Below are 11,350 nucleotides of genomic sequence, written 5' to 3' on the forward strand. Positions count from 1 at the left end.
GAGCCCTGGGAATAGGACCCTGCAATCTCATGGGTGCAGCAACCAGCACACAATCGCTCCCCGTGGAGCACGGACAAGGAGAGGTGGCTGTGGAGGCTTTGCCATCGCAGGGGAAGGTGCCTTTGCCAGGCGCACAGGGGTGAGGGTGCAGTCGCTCTGCCCATGGCAGGACCAGCTGCTGAGGGAGTGAGCGAGTGGTTGTAGCTACCCCTGGGCTGGTGAAGCCCTCTGTGTATCCCTGCATGATGGTGTTAGTGCAGTGGTGCAGGAAAGAGAATATGCTCCTGAGGTGCCAGCCCTGGGGGCCTGCAGCCCCGAATGACACCAGCTCGCTGGCACGAGCGCCTGCCCGCTGCAGCCTTTCCTTGGCATGACATTCTGCAGCATGCGCTGTGGGAGTGCAGCCTGCTGATGGCCCGGCCCAGCTGCTGCAGGCACCCGGAGAGAACACGGGGGGCTGAGAGCATAGGAGAGGGGACCCGGCGCAGAGTCTCCCAGGTGGCGCATCCCTGAGCAGGAAAAGGGCCTGGGTACCTGGGCTAGGGACAGAGCTGCCTGCTGGGCCAGGGCATGGTCCCATGTGTCATCTGGGTGGGGTCCTGACTGTGTTGTGTCCAGTCACCATGCTGTTTTGTTTGAGCTTAATAGAGAAGCTGCAGCCAGCCTGGAAATGCTGAGCTTACTGGTGTGTCCCCTACTCTGCCCTGTGCCCCAGTCCAGCACCTGGCAGGAGGCCAGAAATCTTGCTCTGTGGGGTGTGGAGGCTGACGGCATTGGTCCCCACTTTCTGTGAATATCCAGCAAGGAAGTTGTCCAAGGCTGGGGAGCCCTCACTGGAAAGTCTCTGGCACCCAGGCAGGGAGCCACACTGTCCTGCAGTCTCTGCCCCCAGAGACAGCATTGGGGCTGTTCAAGTCCCTGTGCTGGGCTTGAATCGGAAAGGGTGAAGGATGGTTGCTATCACTGAGTGAAAATGATCTCCTTCTCTTGTCCTGCCAGGTGCCAGCGAGCCTGGGAAAGGCTCTCGGGCGGTGCCGGCCAGCGGGGCAGCTCCGTGGAGTCCCAGGTGAGGCTGTACCCCGCAAAGTTCTGTCACCGCAAATGTAACTGTTAAAAAAACAACGTGTCTGTTCCCCACCAAGCTGGAGCTCTGTAACTCCCAGCACTCTGCACCCGCCGTCCCGCTCCCCGCCAGTTCAGGGAGGAGGGGTTACATGGCTGCTGGGGGCTGGGCTACCTGGAACGCTCACCCATGCAGACGAGCTCTCTCAGGACAACACTCTGGGGTGAAAGCGGAATATCTGCAAATGTGCCCCACACCTGTTCCAATGGTTGCATTGGGCAGAGACATGCCCTGCTGGGCCGGCAGGGGACAGTGGGCAGGCTACCCTGGTTCTACTAGGACAGATCATGTTCCTTGTGCTTTCCCTGCACTTGGAGGAAATCTCTCCCTCTGCAATGGCCAAGGTTGCTCAGCCTGGGACATGCCCTCAGTGGGACACGGTCCCTGCCAGGAGGAGCTGCCAGCCCTGGGGGTGGATACAGCCCACTCAGGAGTGCAGGCTCTTCCCTCCACATCCAACTGCAGCTCCCATTGGGGCGTAATAGCACCTGCCAGAACAGCCTGGGCTTGCCTGGGTCGGGGCCAGCTGGCGTCTCCCCTCCTGGTGGGGTGCAGGCTGGGCCTGGCAGCTGCCTGGGTGCAGGGAATGTGGGTGTGACTGGAGCACCCCTGAGAGCAGCAGGTTCCTGGCTACAGGGCTGATCAGTGTCCTACCACACCCGTCTCAGGAAAGGAGCAGAAGAGAAGTCCTCCAAGTCGTCTAGATGTGAGGAAGCAACCAATGAGTGACTCTGACCCTGCAGCCTCCATCAGTTGCTGCCTGGAGCTGGAGGAGAGAGAACCATGTTCCTGGCTGGCTGAAAGAGCAGCTGGACCCTGGAGCTGGAGGGGGGGTTGTGCCAGCATGGGGCACCATGTGGGTGGGTTACAGATACTGTCCTAACATGCAGCTGGGGGCTGGTAAAGGTACAGGTCCCCGTGTAGGCCGCATGGCTGCGTGTGTCCAAGGTGCAGATAGAGAGAGGGGGGTCCGGATGGATCTCTAACCGCGGGTTGTTTTCACTGGAAACTCAGTGTCACTCTAATACCGTTGCTTCCTTAGTTGCCTAGTTACTCAATTTCCCAAATGCAGCAGAGCCAAGCTGCTGCTGCTGATAGGAGCCACTCATGGGCTCCCTCGTAACGATTAATTGGGATGGAGATGGATGATTACATTGCTAGGGAGTGTTTCAGCCCACACTGCAGAGAGCTCTTGGCCCAGCGCTGAAATGTAGCTGCCTTGAGCAGGGGCTGCAGCGCTTAGCCCAGCAAGAGGAATCTCATCGCCAAAATACTACAGGGGAAATGTGGGGAAGGCAGAATCTGAGCTCCCCAATGAGGAACTTACTTTATTATGACAGGTTTCAGAGTAGCAGCCGTGTAAGTCTGTATTCGCAAAAAGAAAAGGAGTGCTTGTGGCACCTTAGCGACTAACAAATTTATTAGAGCATAAGCTTTCGTGAGCTACAGCTCACTTCATCAGATGCATTTGGTGGAAAAAAACAGAGGGGAGATTTATATACACACACAGAGAACATGAAACAATGGGTTTATCACACACACTGTAAGGAGAAAGCTTATGCTCTAATAAATTTATTAGTCTCTAAGTTGCCACAAGTACTGCTTTTCTTTTTGCGAATACAGACTAACACGGCTGCTACTCGGAAACTGTAAGGAGAGTGATCACTTAAGATAAGCCATCACCAGCAGCGGGGGGGGTGGAGGAGGAAAACCTTTCATGGTGACAAGCAAGGTAGGCTATTTCCAGCCGTTAACAAGAATATCTGAGGAACATAGCCCAGCAGAAGAATCTGTCCTATTTCGGGGCCTCTCCTTTTGCCCCTCCACCCCCACGAACATGATACAGTTCTGTGGTGACCTAGAATCCTATTTTCGACTTCTCAGACTCAAGGAATATTTCCAACACACCTCTGACCAACATATTAACCCACAGAGACCTTCCTACCAACACTACAAAAAGAAGGATTCTAGGTGGACTCCTCCTGAAGGTCGAAACAGCAGCCTGGACTTCTACATAGACTGCTTCCGCCGACGTGCACGAGCTGAAATTGTGGAAAAGCAGCATTGCTTGCCCCATAACCTCAGCCATGCAGAACACAGTGCCATCCACAGCCTCAGAAACAACTCTGACATCATAATCAAAAAGACTGACAAAGGAGGTGCTGTCGTCATCATGAATAGGTCGGAGTATGAACAAGAGGCTACTAGGCAGCTCTCCAACACCACTTTCTACAAGCCATTACCCTCTGATCCCACTGAGAGTTACCAAAAGAAACTACAGCATTTGGTCAAGAAACTCCCTGAAAAAGCACAAGAACAAATCCGCACAGACACACACCTGGAGCCCCGACCTGGGGTATTCTATCTGCTACCCAAGATCCATAAACCTGGAAATCCTGGATGCCCCATCATCTCAGGCATTGGCACCCTGACAGCAGGATTGTCTGGCTATGTAGACTCCCTCCTCAGGCCCTACGTTACCAGCACTCCCAGCTGTCTTCGAGACACCACTGACTTCCTGAAGAAACTACAGTCCATTGGTGATCTTCCTAAAAACACCATCCTAGCCACGATGGATGTAGAAGCCTCTACACCAATATTCCACACAAAGATGGACTACAAGCCGTCAGGAACAGTATCCCCGATAATGTCACGGCTAACCTGGTGGCTGAACTTTGTGACTTTGTCCTCACCCATAACTATTTCACATTTGGGGACAACGTATACCTTCAAATCAGCGGCACTGCGATGGGTACCCGCATGGCCCCACAGTATGCCAACATTTTTATGGCTGACGTAGAACAACGCTTCCTCAGCTCTCGTCCCCTAATGCCACTACTCTACTTGCGCTACATTGATGACATCTTCATCATCTGGACCCATGGAAAAGAAGCCCTTGAGGAATTCCACCATGATTTCAACAATTTCCATCCCACCATCAACATCAGCCTGGACCAGTCCACACAAGAGATCCACTTCCTGGACACTACGGTGCTAATAAGCGATGGTCACATAAACACCACCCTATATCGGAAACCTACTGACCGTTATTCCTACCTACATGCCTCTAGCTTTCATCCAGATCATACCACACGATCCATTGTCTACAGCCAAGCGCTACGATATAACTGCGTTTGTTCCAACCCCTCAGACAGAGACAAACACCTACAAGATCTCTATCATGCATTCCTACAACTACAATACCCACCTGCTGAAGTGAAGAAACAGATTGACAGAGCCAGAAGAGTACCCAGAAGTCACCTACTACAGGACAGGCCCAACAAAGAAAATAACAGAACGCCACTAGCCATCATCTTCAGCCCCCAACTAAAACCTCTCCAACGCATCATCAAGGATCTACAACCTATCCTGCAGGACGACCCATCACTCTCACAGATCTTGGGAGACAGGCCAGTCCTTGCTTACAGACAGCCCCCCAATCTGAAGCAAATACTCACCAGCAACCACACACCACACAACAGAACCACTAACCCAGGAACCTATCCTTGCAACAAAGCCCGTTGCCGACTCTGTCCACATATCTATTCAGGGGATACCATCATAGGGCCTAATCACATCAGCCACACTATCAGAGGCTCGTTCACCTGCGCATCTACCAATGTGATATATGCCATCATGTGCCAGCAATGCCCCTCTGCCATGTACATTGGCCAAACTGGACAGTCTCTACGTAAAAGAATGAATGGACACAAATCAGACGTCAAGAATTATAACGTTCAAAAACCAGTTGGAGAACACTTCAATCTCTCTGGTCACTCGATCACAGACCTAAGAGTGGCTATACTTCAACAAAAAAGCTTCAAAAACAGACTCCAATGAGAGACTGCTGAATTGGAATTAATTTCCAAACTGGATACAATTAATTTAGGCTTGAATAGAGACTGGGAATGGATGAGTCATTACACAAAGTAAAACTATTTCCCCATGGTATTTCTCCCCCCCACCCCACCCCCCGCTGTTCCTCTGATATTCTTGTTAACTGCTGGAATTAGCCTACCTTGCTTGTCACCATGAAAGGTTTTCCTCCTTTCCCCCCCTGCTGCTGGTGATGGCTTATCTTAAGTGATCACTCTCCTTACAGTGTGTATGATAAACCCATTGTTTCATGTTCTCTGTGTGTGTGTATATAAATCTCTCCTCTGTTTTTTCCACCAAATGCATCCGATGAAGTGAGCTGTAGCTCACAAAAGCTTATGCTCTAATAAATTTGTTAGTCTCTAAGGTGCCACAAGTACTCCTTTTGTTTTTACTTTTATTATGGTAGCCCCATGAGTCCTCATCATGGCAGGCGCTGCAGAGACACAGGGACCAAGATCAGGGTCGTGGTGAGCCGGGCACCACACAGATACACACGGTGACTGACATCGGGGTCTAGTGCGCCGGGCGCTGCACAGACACACACGAGGTGTGGCCCAGGGTGGGAGCCAGCCGTGTCCCTGGGGAGGCGACCCCCAGGCCAATGGAAATCCCACACTCTGCAGGCACCATTGCCTGTGCCAGCCATGCTCTGGGGGGCTGGGCAGTCCCTCCTGGGAAGAGGTTCGGCCTCTCCTGCCCCATTGTCCCAGAGACGTGGCCCTGGGCCTCTCCCAGGTCCGGGATGTACTGGGATGCACTGTGCTCAGGACTATAGGGTGCTAGAAGGCTCTCCAGCGATTTAAAGGGCTACAACCCAGATCCTCACTGTCCCTTGGTACTACTCCTGCACCCCTTCCCACAGTGTCTGATCACCCCGTGCTCTGGGGTGGTGTTATCCCCACACCTCCTGGGGCAGGGCTATTGGACCCCAGGGAGCCTGGCCATCACCCTAGCCTCTTGGAGCGTGTTGCCATCTGGCTTTCAGCTACTGCCTGAGCAGTGTCCAGCTACTTTAGGCCCTCCCCAGAGCCACAGGTCATGTCCCTGGGTCAGCCTGAGACCAGCCAAACCCGAGCCAGCCCGCCCAGCATACTCCTGGCCCCATGCTGCCAGCGGTCCCAGGCCTGAGCAGGGGCTGACTGAGCTGTGACGGGGAAGCTGAGTCTCCAAGTTTTCTCCAGCACGAGCAGCCTGCGAGGCAGGAGCTCCCAGCCGTCAGGCTGTTGGGTCTCTGCATGGCTTGGTCTGGCTCTGTGCGTCTGTCGGTCTCTGTACGTGTGTGCGTGTGGCTCGGTGTGGCTGCGTGGGCACATCCGTCAATCTGTGCATGCACACACGTCCCAGTGTCTGTCTGCATGCGCACGTGTGTCTCGGCGTGTGCATGGCGGGGTGCTTACGTACGTGTATGCACGCATGTGCACGTGGTTCCATGACGACGCATGTGCATTTGCACAGACAGGCTGAGCCCTAGGGGAGTGGGGATGTGACTGTGAGCAGCTCAGAACCCTGGGGCAGGGCTGGGGACAGGTGCTGAGCCCAGTAGCCCACATGGCAGCTGTGAAACAGGCAGGAGACGCCAGCCAACGCGTATGCAGGGGATGAAGCTTCCCCTTGGGGCATGATGCCCTCCTGGGCCCCTCCAGCTCCAGGGCTGGCCCCCTGACCCTATAGGGCTGGCATGAAGTCAGGTGGCCAACTGCTCCCCCTTCCCAAAGCGCACCTTCAAGGGCTTCCTGAGCTGCCCAGCTACAATCCCTCCCAGCCCTTTCTCTGCACTTCCCTGTCTCCTTCCGGAGTGAGAGCTGCTGGCTGCCCAAGACCACTTGGCATGGAGTCTTCTATCCTTGTTGGCCAGGGCACCTCGCCACCTCCTTCCCAGCGGGTGAGGGCCAGTTGCAGGAACAGCAGCCTGTTCGCTCTGCTGCCCGGGCTGGCTGTGCTCACTCGTGCAGGTCACACCTCGCTGGCTCGCAGGGTCGGGTGCCTGAGCAGCGGGATGCTGGGCCCACGTCGGTGGCACTGCTCCCTTCCCCTTGGCGAAGCCCGAAAGGGAACCTGGCTTCATGAAGCAGGAAGGTGATGGGTGAGCCTGGCCAGGAGCTTGCTGCGTGGCTCAGAAACACGGCCCATTGCGTGTGACCAGGGGGCAGCCCCAGCTCAATGCAGAGGAGACGCTTCCAAAGAGATTTCGTTTTGCCCCAGATGCAGAATCATCCCTTCCCCCTCCCCCAATCACCAGCCAGTCCCCCCGTCTACATCCCTACCTCTGCGGTGTCCTCACTCCGCACCGGGCACAAGCAACTGGCCCACGCTGGAAACAGGCTTTTATGGAGGGATTGCTGAGTACATACTTTTTTCTGTAGATAAACAATTGCTGGGAGGAGCGTGTGGCGCAGGGCCCTGCCCCTGGGCTGTGCTGGCCAGCATCAGAGCGGCCAGGCCAGGCTACGGCCTGGCACAGCAAGTTGAGAAGAAACAGAAGTTTCTTCCTCTGTGATTTGGGGGGGTGGGGTGTAGTTGCTTGCCCTGCCATCAGTGTGTGTCCCCCTCCTTGGCACCGGCTCCCCTAGCCCTGCCACACAGGCCTGAGTGAGAAGACTCCCCCAGCCTGCACCTCCCAGCTCCATTGCCTGCACTTCCCATCCCAGGCGTACCCCTTGCCCTGGTGCCGGGTGGTGAGGTGGATATTGTTGGGGCCCTGCAGAGGGTGGCAGCACCTCCTTTCCTAGGTGCCTTGACCCCACCAAAACTCTCCCAGCAGAGATGCGTGGGGACTGGAGTGGAACCTGCACTCATGGCCGTCATGCTGAGGAGACCCACCGCAGTGTGGGGCTGGCAGCCAGGACTCCTGGGTTCGCTTCCTGCTCCTCAGACTCGGTACACGGCCTCAGGCAAGTCACTTCTCTGTGCTCCTTGCTCCCTTCTCTGAGAGCTCACCCCAGAATTCTGCCTCCATGCCCCCCCGCAGGCCAAGCCCATCTCCTGCACTCGGTCCCCTTGCAGCCAGCGCCCAATGGCTGGGCCAGGTGCTGTTGCTGCTCCGGGCCCCCTATGCCATGTGCCAGCCTGGCAGCTCCAGGGCCAAGACTGTGATTCATCATCCTGCCTGCTCCCCTGCACACGTGCTGGCAATTAGATAATAATTGTAATATTTGCATATTCATAACAGCTGAAATTAATCACATTTGCATAATGGTAATGAAAGGGACTTCATTAATTACTGCTTTTTCCTGAAGATTTTGCATATAAATGGGCTCCATTAAGCTGCTGTGATGAGTGTGGCTGGCATGGGGAGGGGCCGCGGCGTGTGCTGTTCCCCGGGTGCAGATGGCACTGCCATGCTGCAGGGGAGCTGGGGGGGGGGCGTGGCGACAGCAGGGAGAGCTGCTGTCCACACCCCAGCGGGGCCAAGTGAACCCCAACAAGCCCAGAGCTGGAGCCAGGCCGGCTCACCTGCGGGCTCGTACCGGTAAACCAGGGATTCAGGTTATCAGAAGAGTTCAGTGGTCGCGCTCTGTGGAATGCTGGCGAGTTGCTGGCAGCAGTAATCTCATGTACAGCATCTGTATCCCTCTGTGTACAGTAGTGTTGGAGCATTTGCATCATGAACCTCTGTAAGTGTAACTCACCAGCCAGGAGAGACACTAACTAGTGTGAAGAACGTCCCCAAGGCGCTCTGTCCTGCCGCACAAGGGTCCCAGTGACACCAGGCGGATTAGAGCGGGACATTAAAGAGGACAAAAACTTGTCCTGTCTCAAATTGATTGTCTCGTGCCCAGGGTGAGCCGCAGTGCTCCCTCCCCATTCACCCTGGGGCCCTGTGTATGGCTGGGACAGTAGATGGCCTCCTGCAGGCCTGGCAGTTCACAGCTCTTCAGAAGAGCCTGCGATGTAGCGCGAATGCAAGTGGGAGCTTGCTCCGAGGGGAACGTGGCAGCACTTTATCTGAGGTGGTAGCTCCCAGGGAATGGCTGGTGACCAGGGCTGGGAAGGGGCAGGGATGGATGGACATGGGATGGAGTTTCTGCAAAGGGAACTCCTGGTGATTGGGGCCTGTGCAGCCCAGGGCAACACACCACCGCAGCCCCCCAGATGCATGGGAGAGATGGCTGCCTGCCACTCACCCTTCAGCCCTGCCCCTCTGCCAACAACGCCCACCACAGGCAGGCTCTCTGCCCTTTTGCATCTGGGCTGGGGTGCTGCACCCGCCCGCAGGGTGCCTGAGGCATGGAACAAGCTGGCCCACAGGTCACCCCACAGACTCTGCACCCAGGACAGCTGGGCTTTGAGCCTTGCCTTATGATCAGCCTTGGCAGGTCGGGGCCTTCTGAACCTCTCCCCTGTGGGCTGATTGTCGCAAGCCCCTGCCCCTGAGCCGCCCGGGGAGAGAGCCAGGCTTCTGCTCCCTGGCTGCCCGGCTGGGACTCCTGGGGGAGAGGGGGGGCAGCCGGAGATCCCCTTCCCCAATGCTGGTGGGCTGGTGCTCAGGGCTGACACAGGGAAGGCCTTGTGTGACGGGCTTGGGCCAGGGCCTCATGGGGGCAATGGGGCACCCAGAAGGTGATGGAGAGTCAGTGGAGGGAAGGAGCAGGGGTGTCTGTGGGGGAGGGAGCAGTTGGGATGATGGGTTCTGGGGTTGCGTAGCAGTCGAGGGTCAGGGAGGGGGCATCAGGGGGTCTGATGTGGTGTCTGGGGGGAGAGGCAGTGGGAGGGACTGACATTGGCAGGTGGCTGAGGTGGTCATGTGGGGTTGGGGTGTGTAATCACTGATGGCCCCATGGGCCCTGCCTCTCGTCTCTGGGTTTGCAGCAGGGAGTTGTGTTTTGCTTCTCTGGAGAGCAGGCTGGGACACCGCTGCCCCTCGCCCCCCTCCTGCAGGAAGGCCCAGGGTGTGGGGCTGTGCCAGTCACTGGGCTCCAGGCATGGGGTGTATGGTGTGGGGCGAGAGTGCCCTCTGGTGGCTCAAGTGGTGCATCCCATAGCGCATGCCCCGATGATTCCCTGCTGCTGTTCCTTCCGGGCTCTGGTTGGGACCTGCTGGCCCCTGTTGTCACAGCTGGGGGCTGGCAGGCATACCCACTGTTACCTGCGCACATTAGGGCACCCCACCTTTTCCCAGTCCATAGGGCTCCAGGCACCTACCCTTACCCAGTCTGTAGGGCTCAGGGCCACCCATACCCAATACATAGGGCTCCGGCTACATACTACTTTTGCAGGTTTGCAGGACCTTTCACCAGCGAAAGAGCCATACACAGAAATATCCGACATAACCTCTATTTATTAACAATCACCAAAAACAGACTGCACACGGTACACATACAGTGCTCACCATTCCCAATAAGACAGATGAACTTTTCTTGATGGCCAGTCAGGATCAGTCCACCTGGGGACTCCAGTTTCTGCACAGTGTCATTGGCAGAGTATTGAGGTCTGACAGCTCTGATCTTTGGGGCTGTGTCCTGGAGTTGGTTCCCAAAGAACTTCCTTTTGGACCCCAGTTTATATAGTAAAATTGGAGTCCTTTTTAGCTTATACCTTAACCAATCATTATACTAAAATTTTACTAACCAATCCTAACATTGTAACAAAATTCTCTAACCAATCCTACCCCATCACTTTAATTAATTTACATCTAGGAAAATTAATTATGTAACAGATAGAAACAATTAAAGAACCAGAGAGAGACCATACAGATAAACAATAGAGAAGTGGGGACCATAATGACAGAACAATAAAGAAAGGAGGATTTCACAAGCACAACTGTTGAGAAGTGATTTCTTGACAGACAGGATACTATCAAACTAAGTTTTCTTTAACCATCTTAAGATCTGTTTCTTTATCTGGTGATAGTGGGGCCATTAGGACGGGGTCTCCTTCTTACCAGCCGGATCTGACATTGTTTAATTTAATTTAGATGGAATGTGAGGATGTGACTTGCTGTTTCTCAGCGAATGGCTGCTCTTTTCATCTGGCTGCAGACGAAGGCCTTATCCTTACACTGCGGTGTGCACCTCACTGGTGGAAAGCTGTGGAAGGGTGTAAGATGGTGCCACCCCCTATAGTACCCAAGGTGCCTGGCAAAGGGCACAAGCGACGAGTCAGCCAGACGAGTTAGTCTAATCCGTGAGGCCATCAGGCCTCTGCACCACTCCAGGGATTTCGGCCTTTGCTCAGGAGCCCTCCCGAACGTCATGGCCTCAGAGCAGTCCAGAGCTCAGCATAGCAGCAGGGCCACCCAACCCGTCCTGCTGCACCAGCAGACACGGGGGCTCCGGCTCCCCTGCTCTGGTGTGTCCCTTTCTTCCCCCTCTTTGTTCCTACTGTCCCATCTTCTTTTTGCGAATACAG

The sequence above is a fragment of the Dermochelys coriacea genome, chromosome 8 (genome assembly GCF_009764565.3).
Source record: "Dermochelys coriacea isolate rDerCor1 chromosome 8, rDerCor1.pri.v4, whole genome shotgun sequence".
NCBI classification, from domain to species: domain Eukaryota; kingdom Metazoa; phylum Chordata; order Testudines; family Dermochelyidae; genus Dermochelys; species Dermochelys coriacea.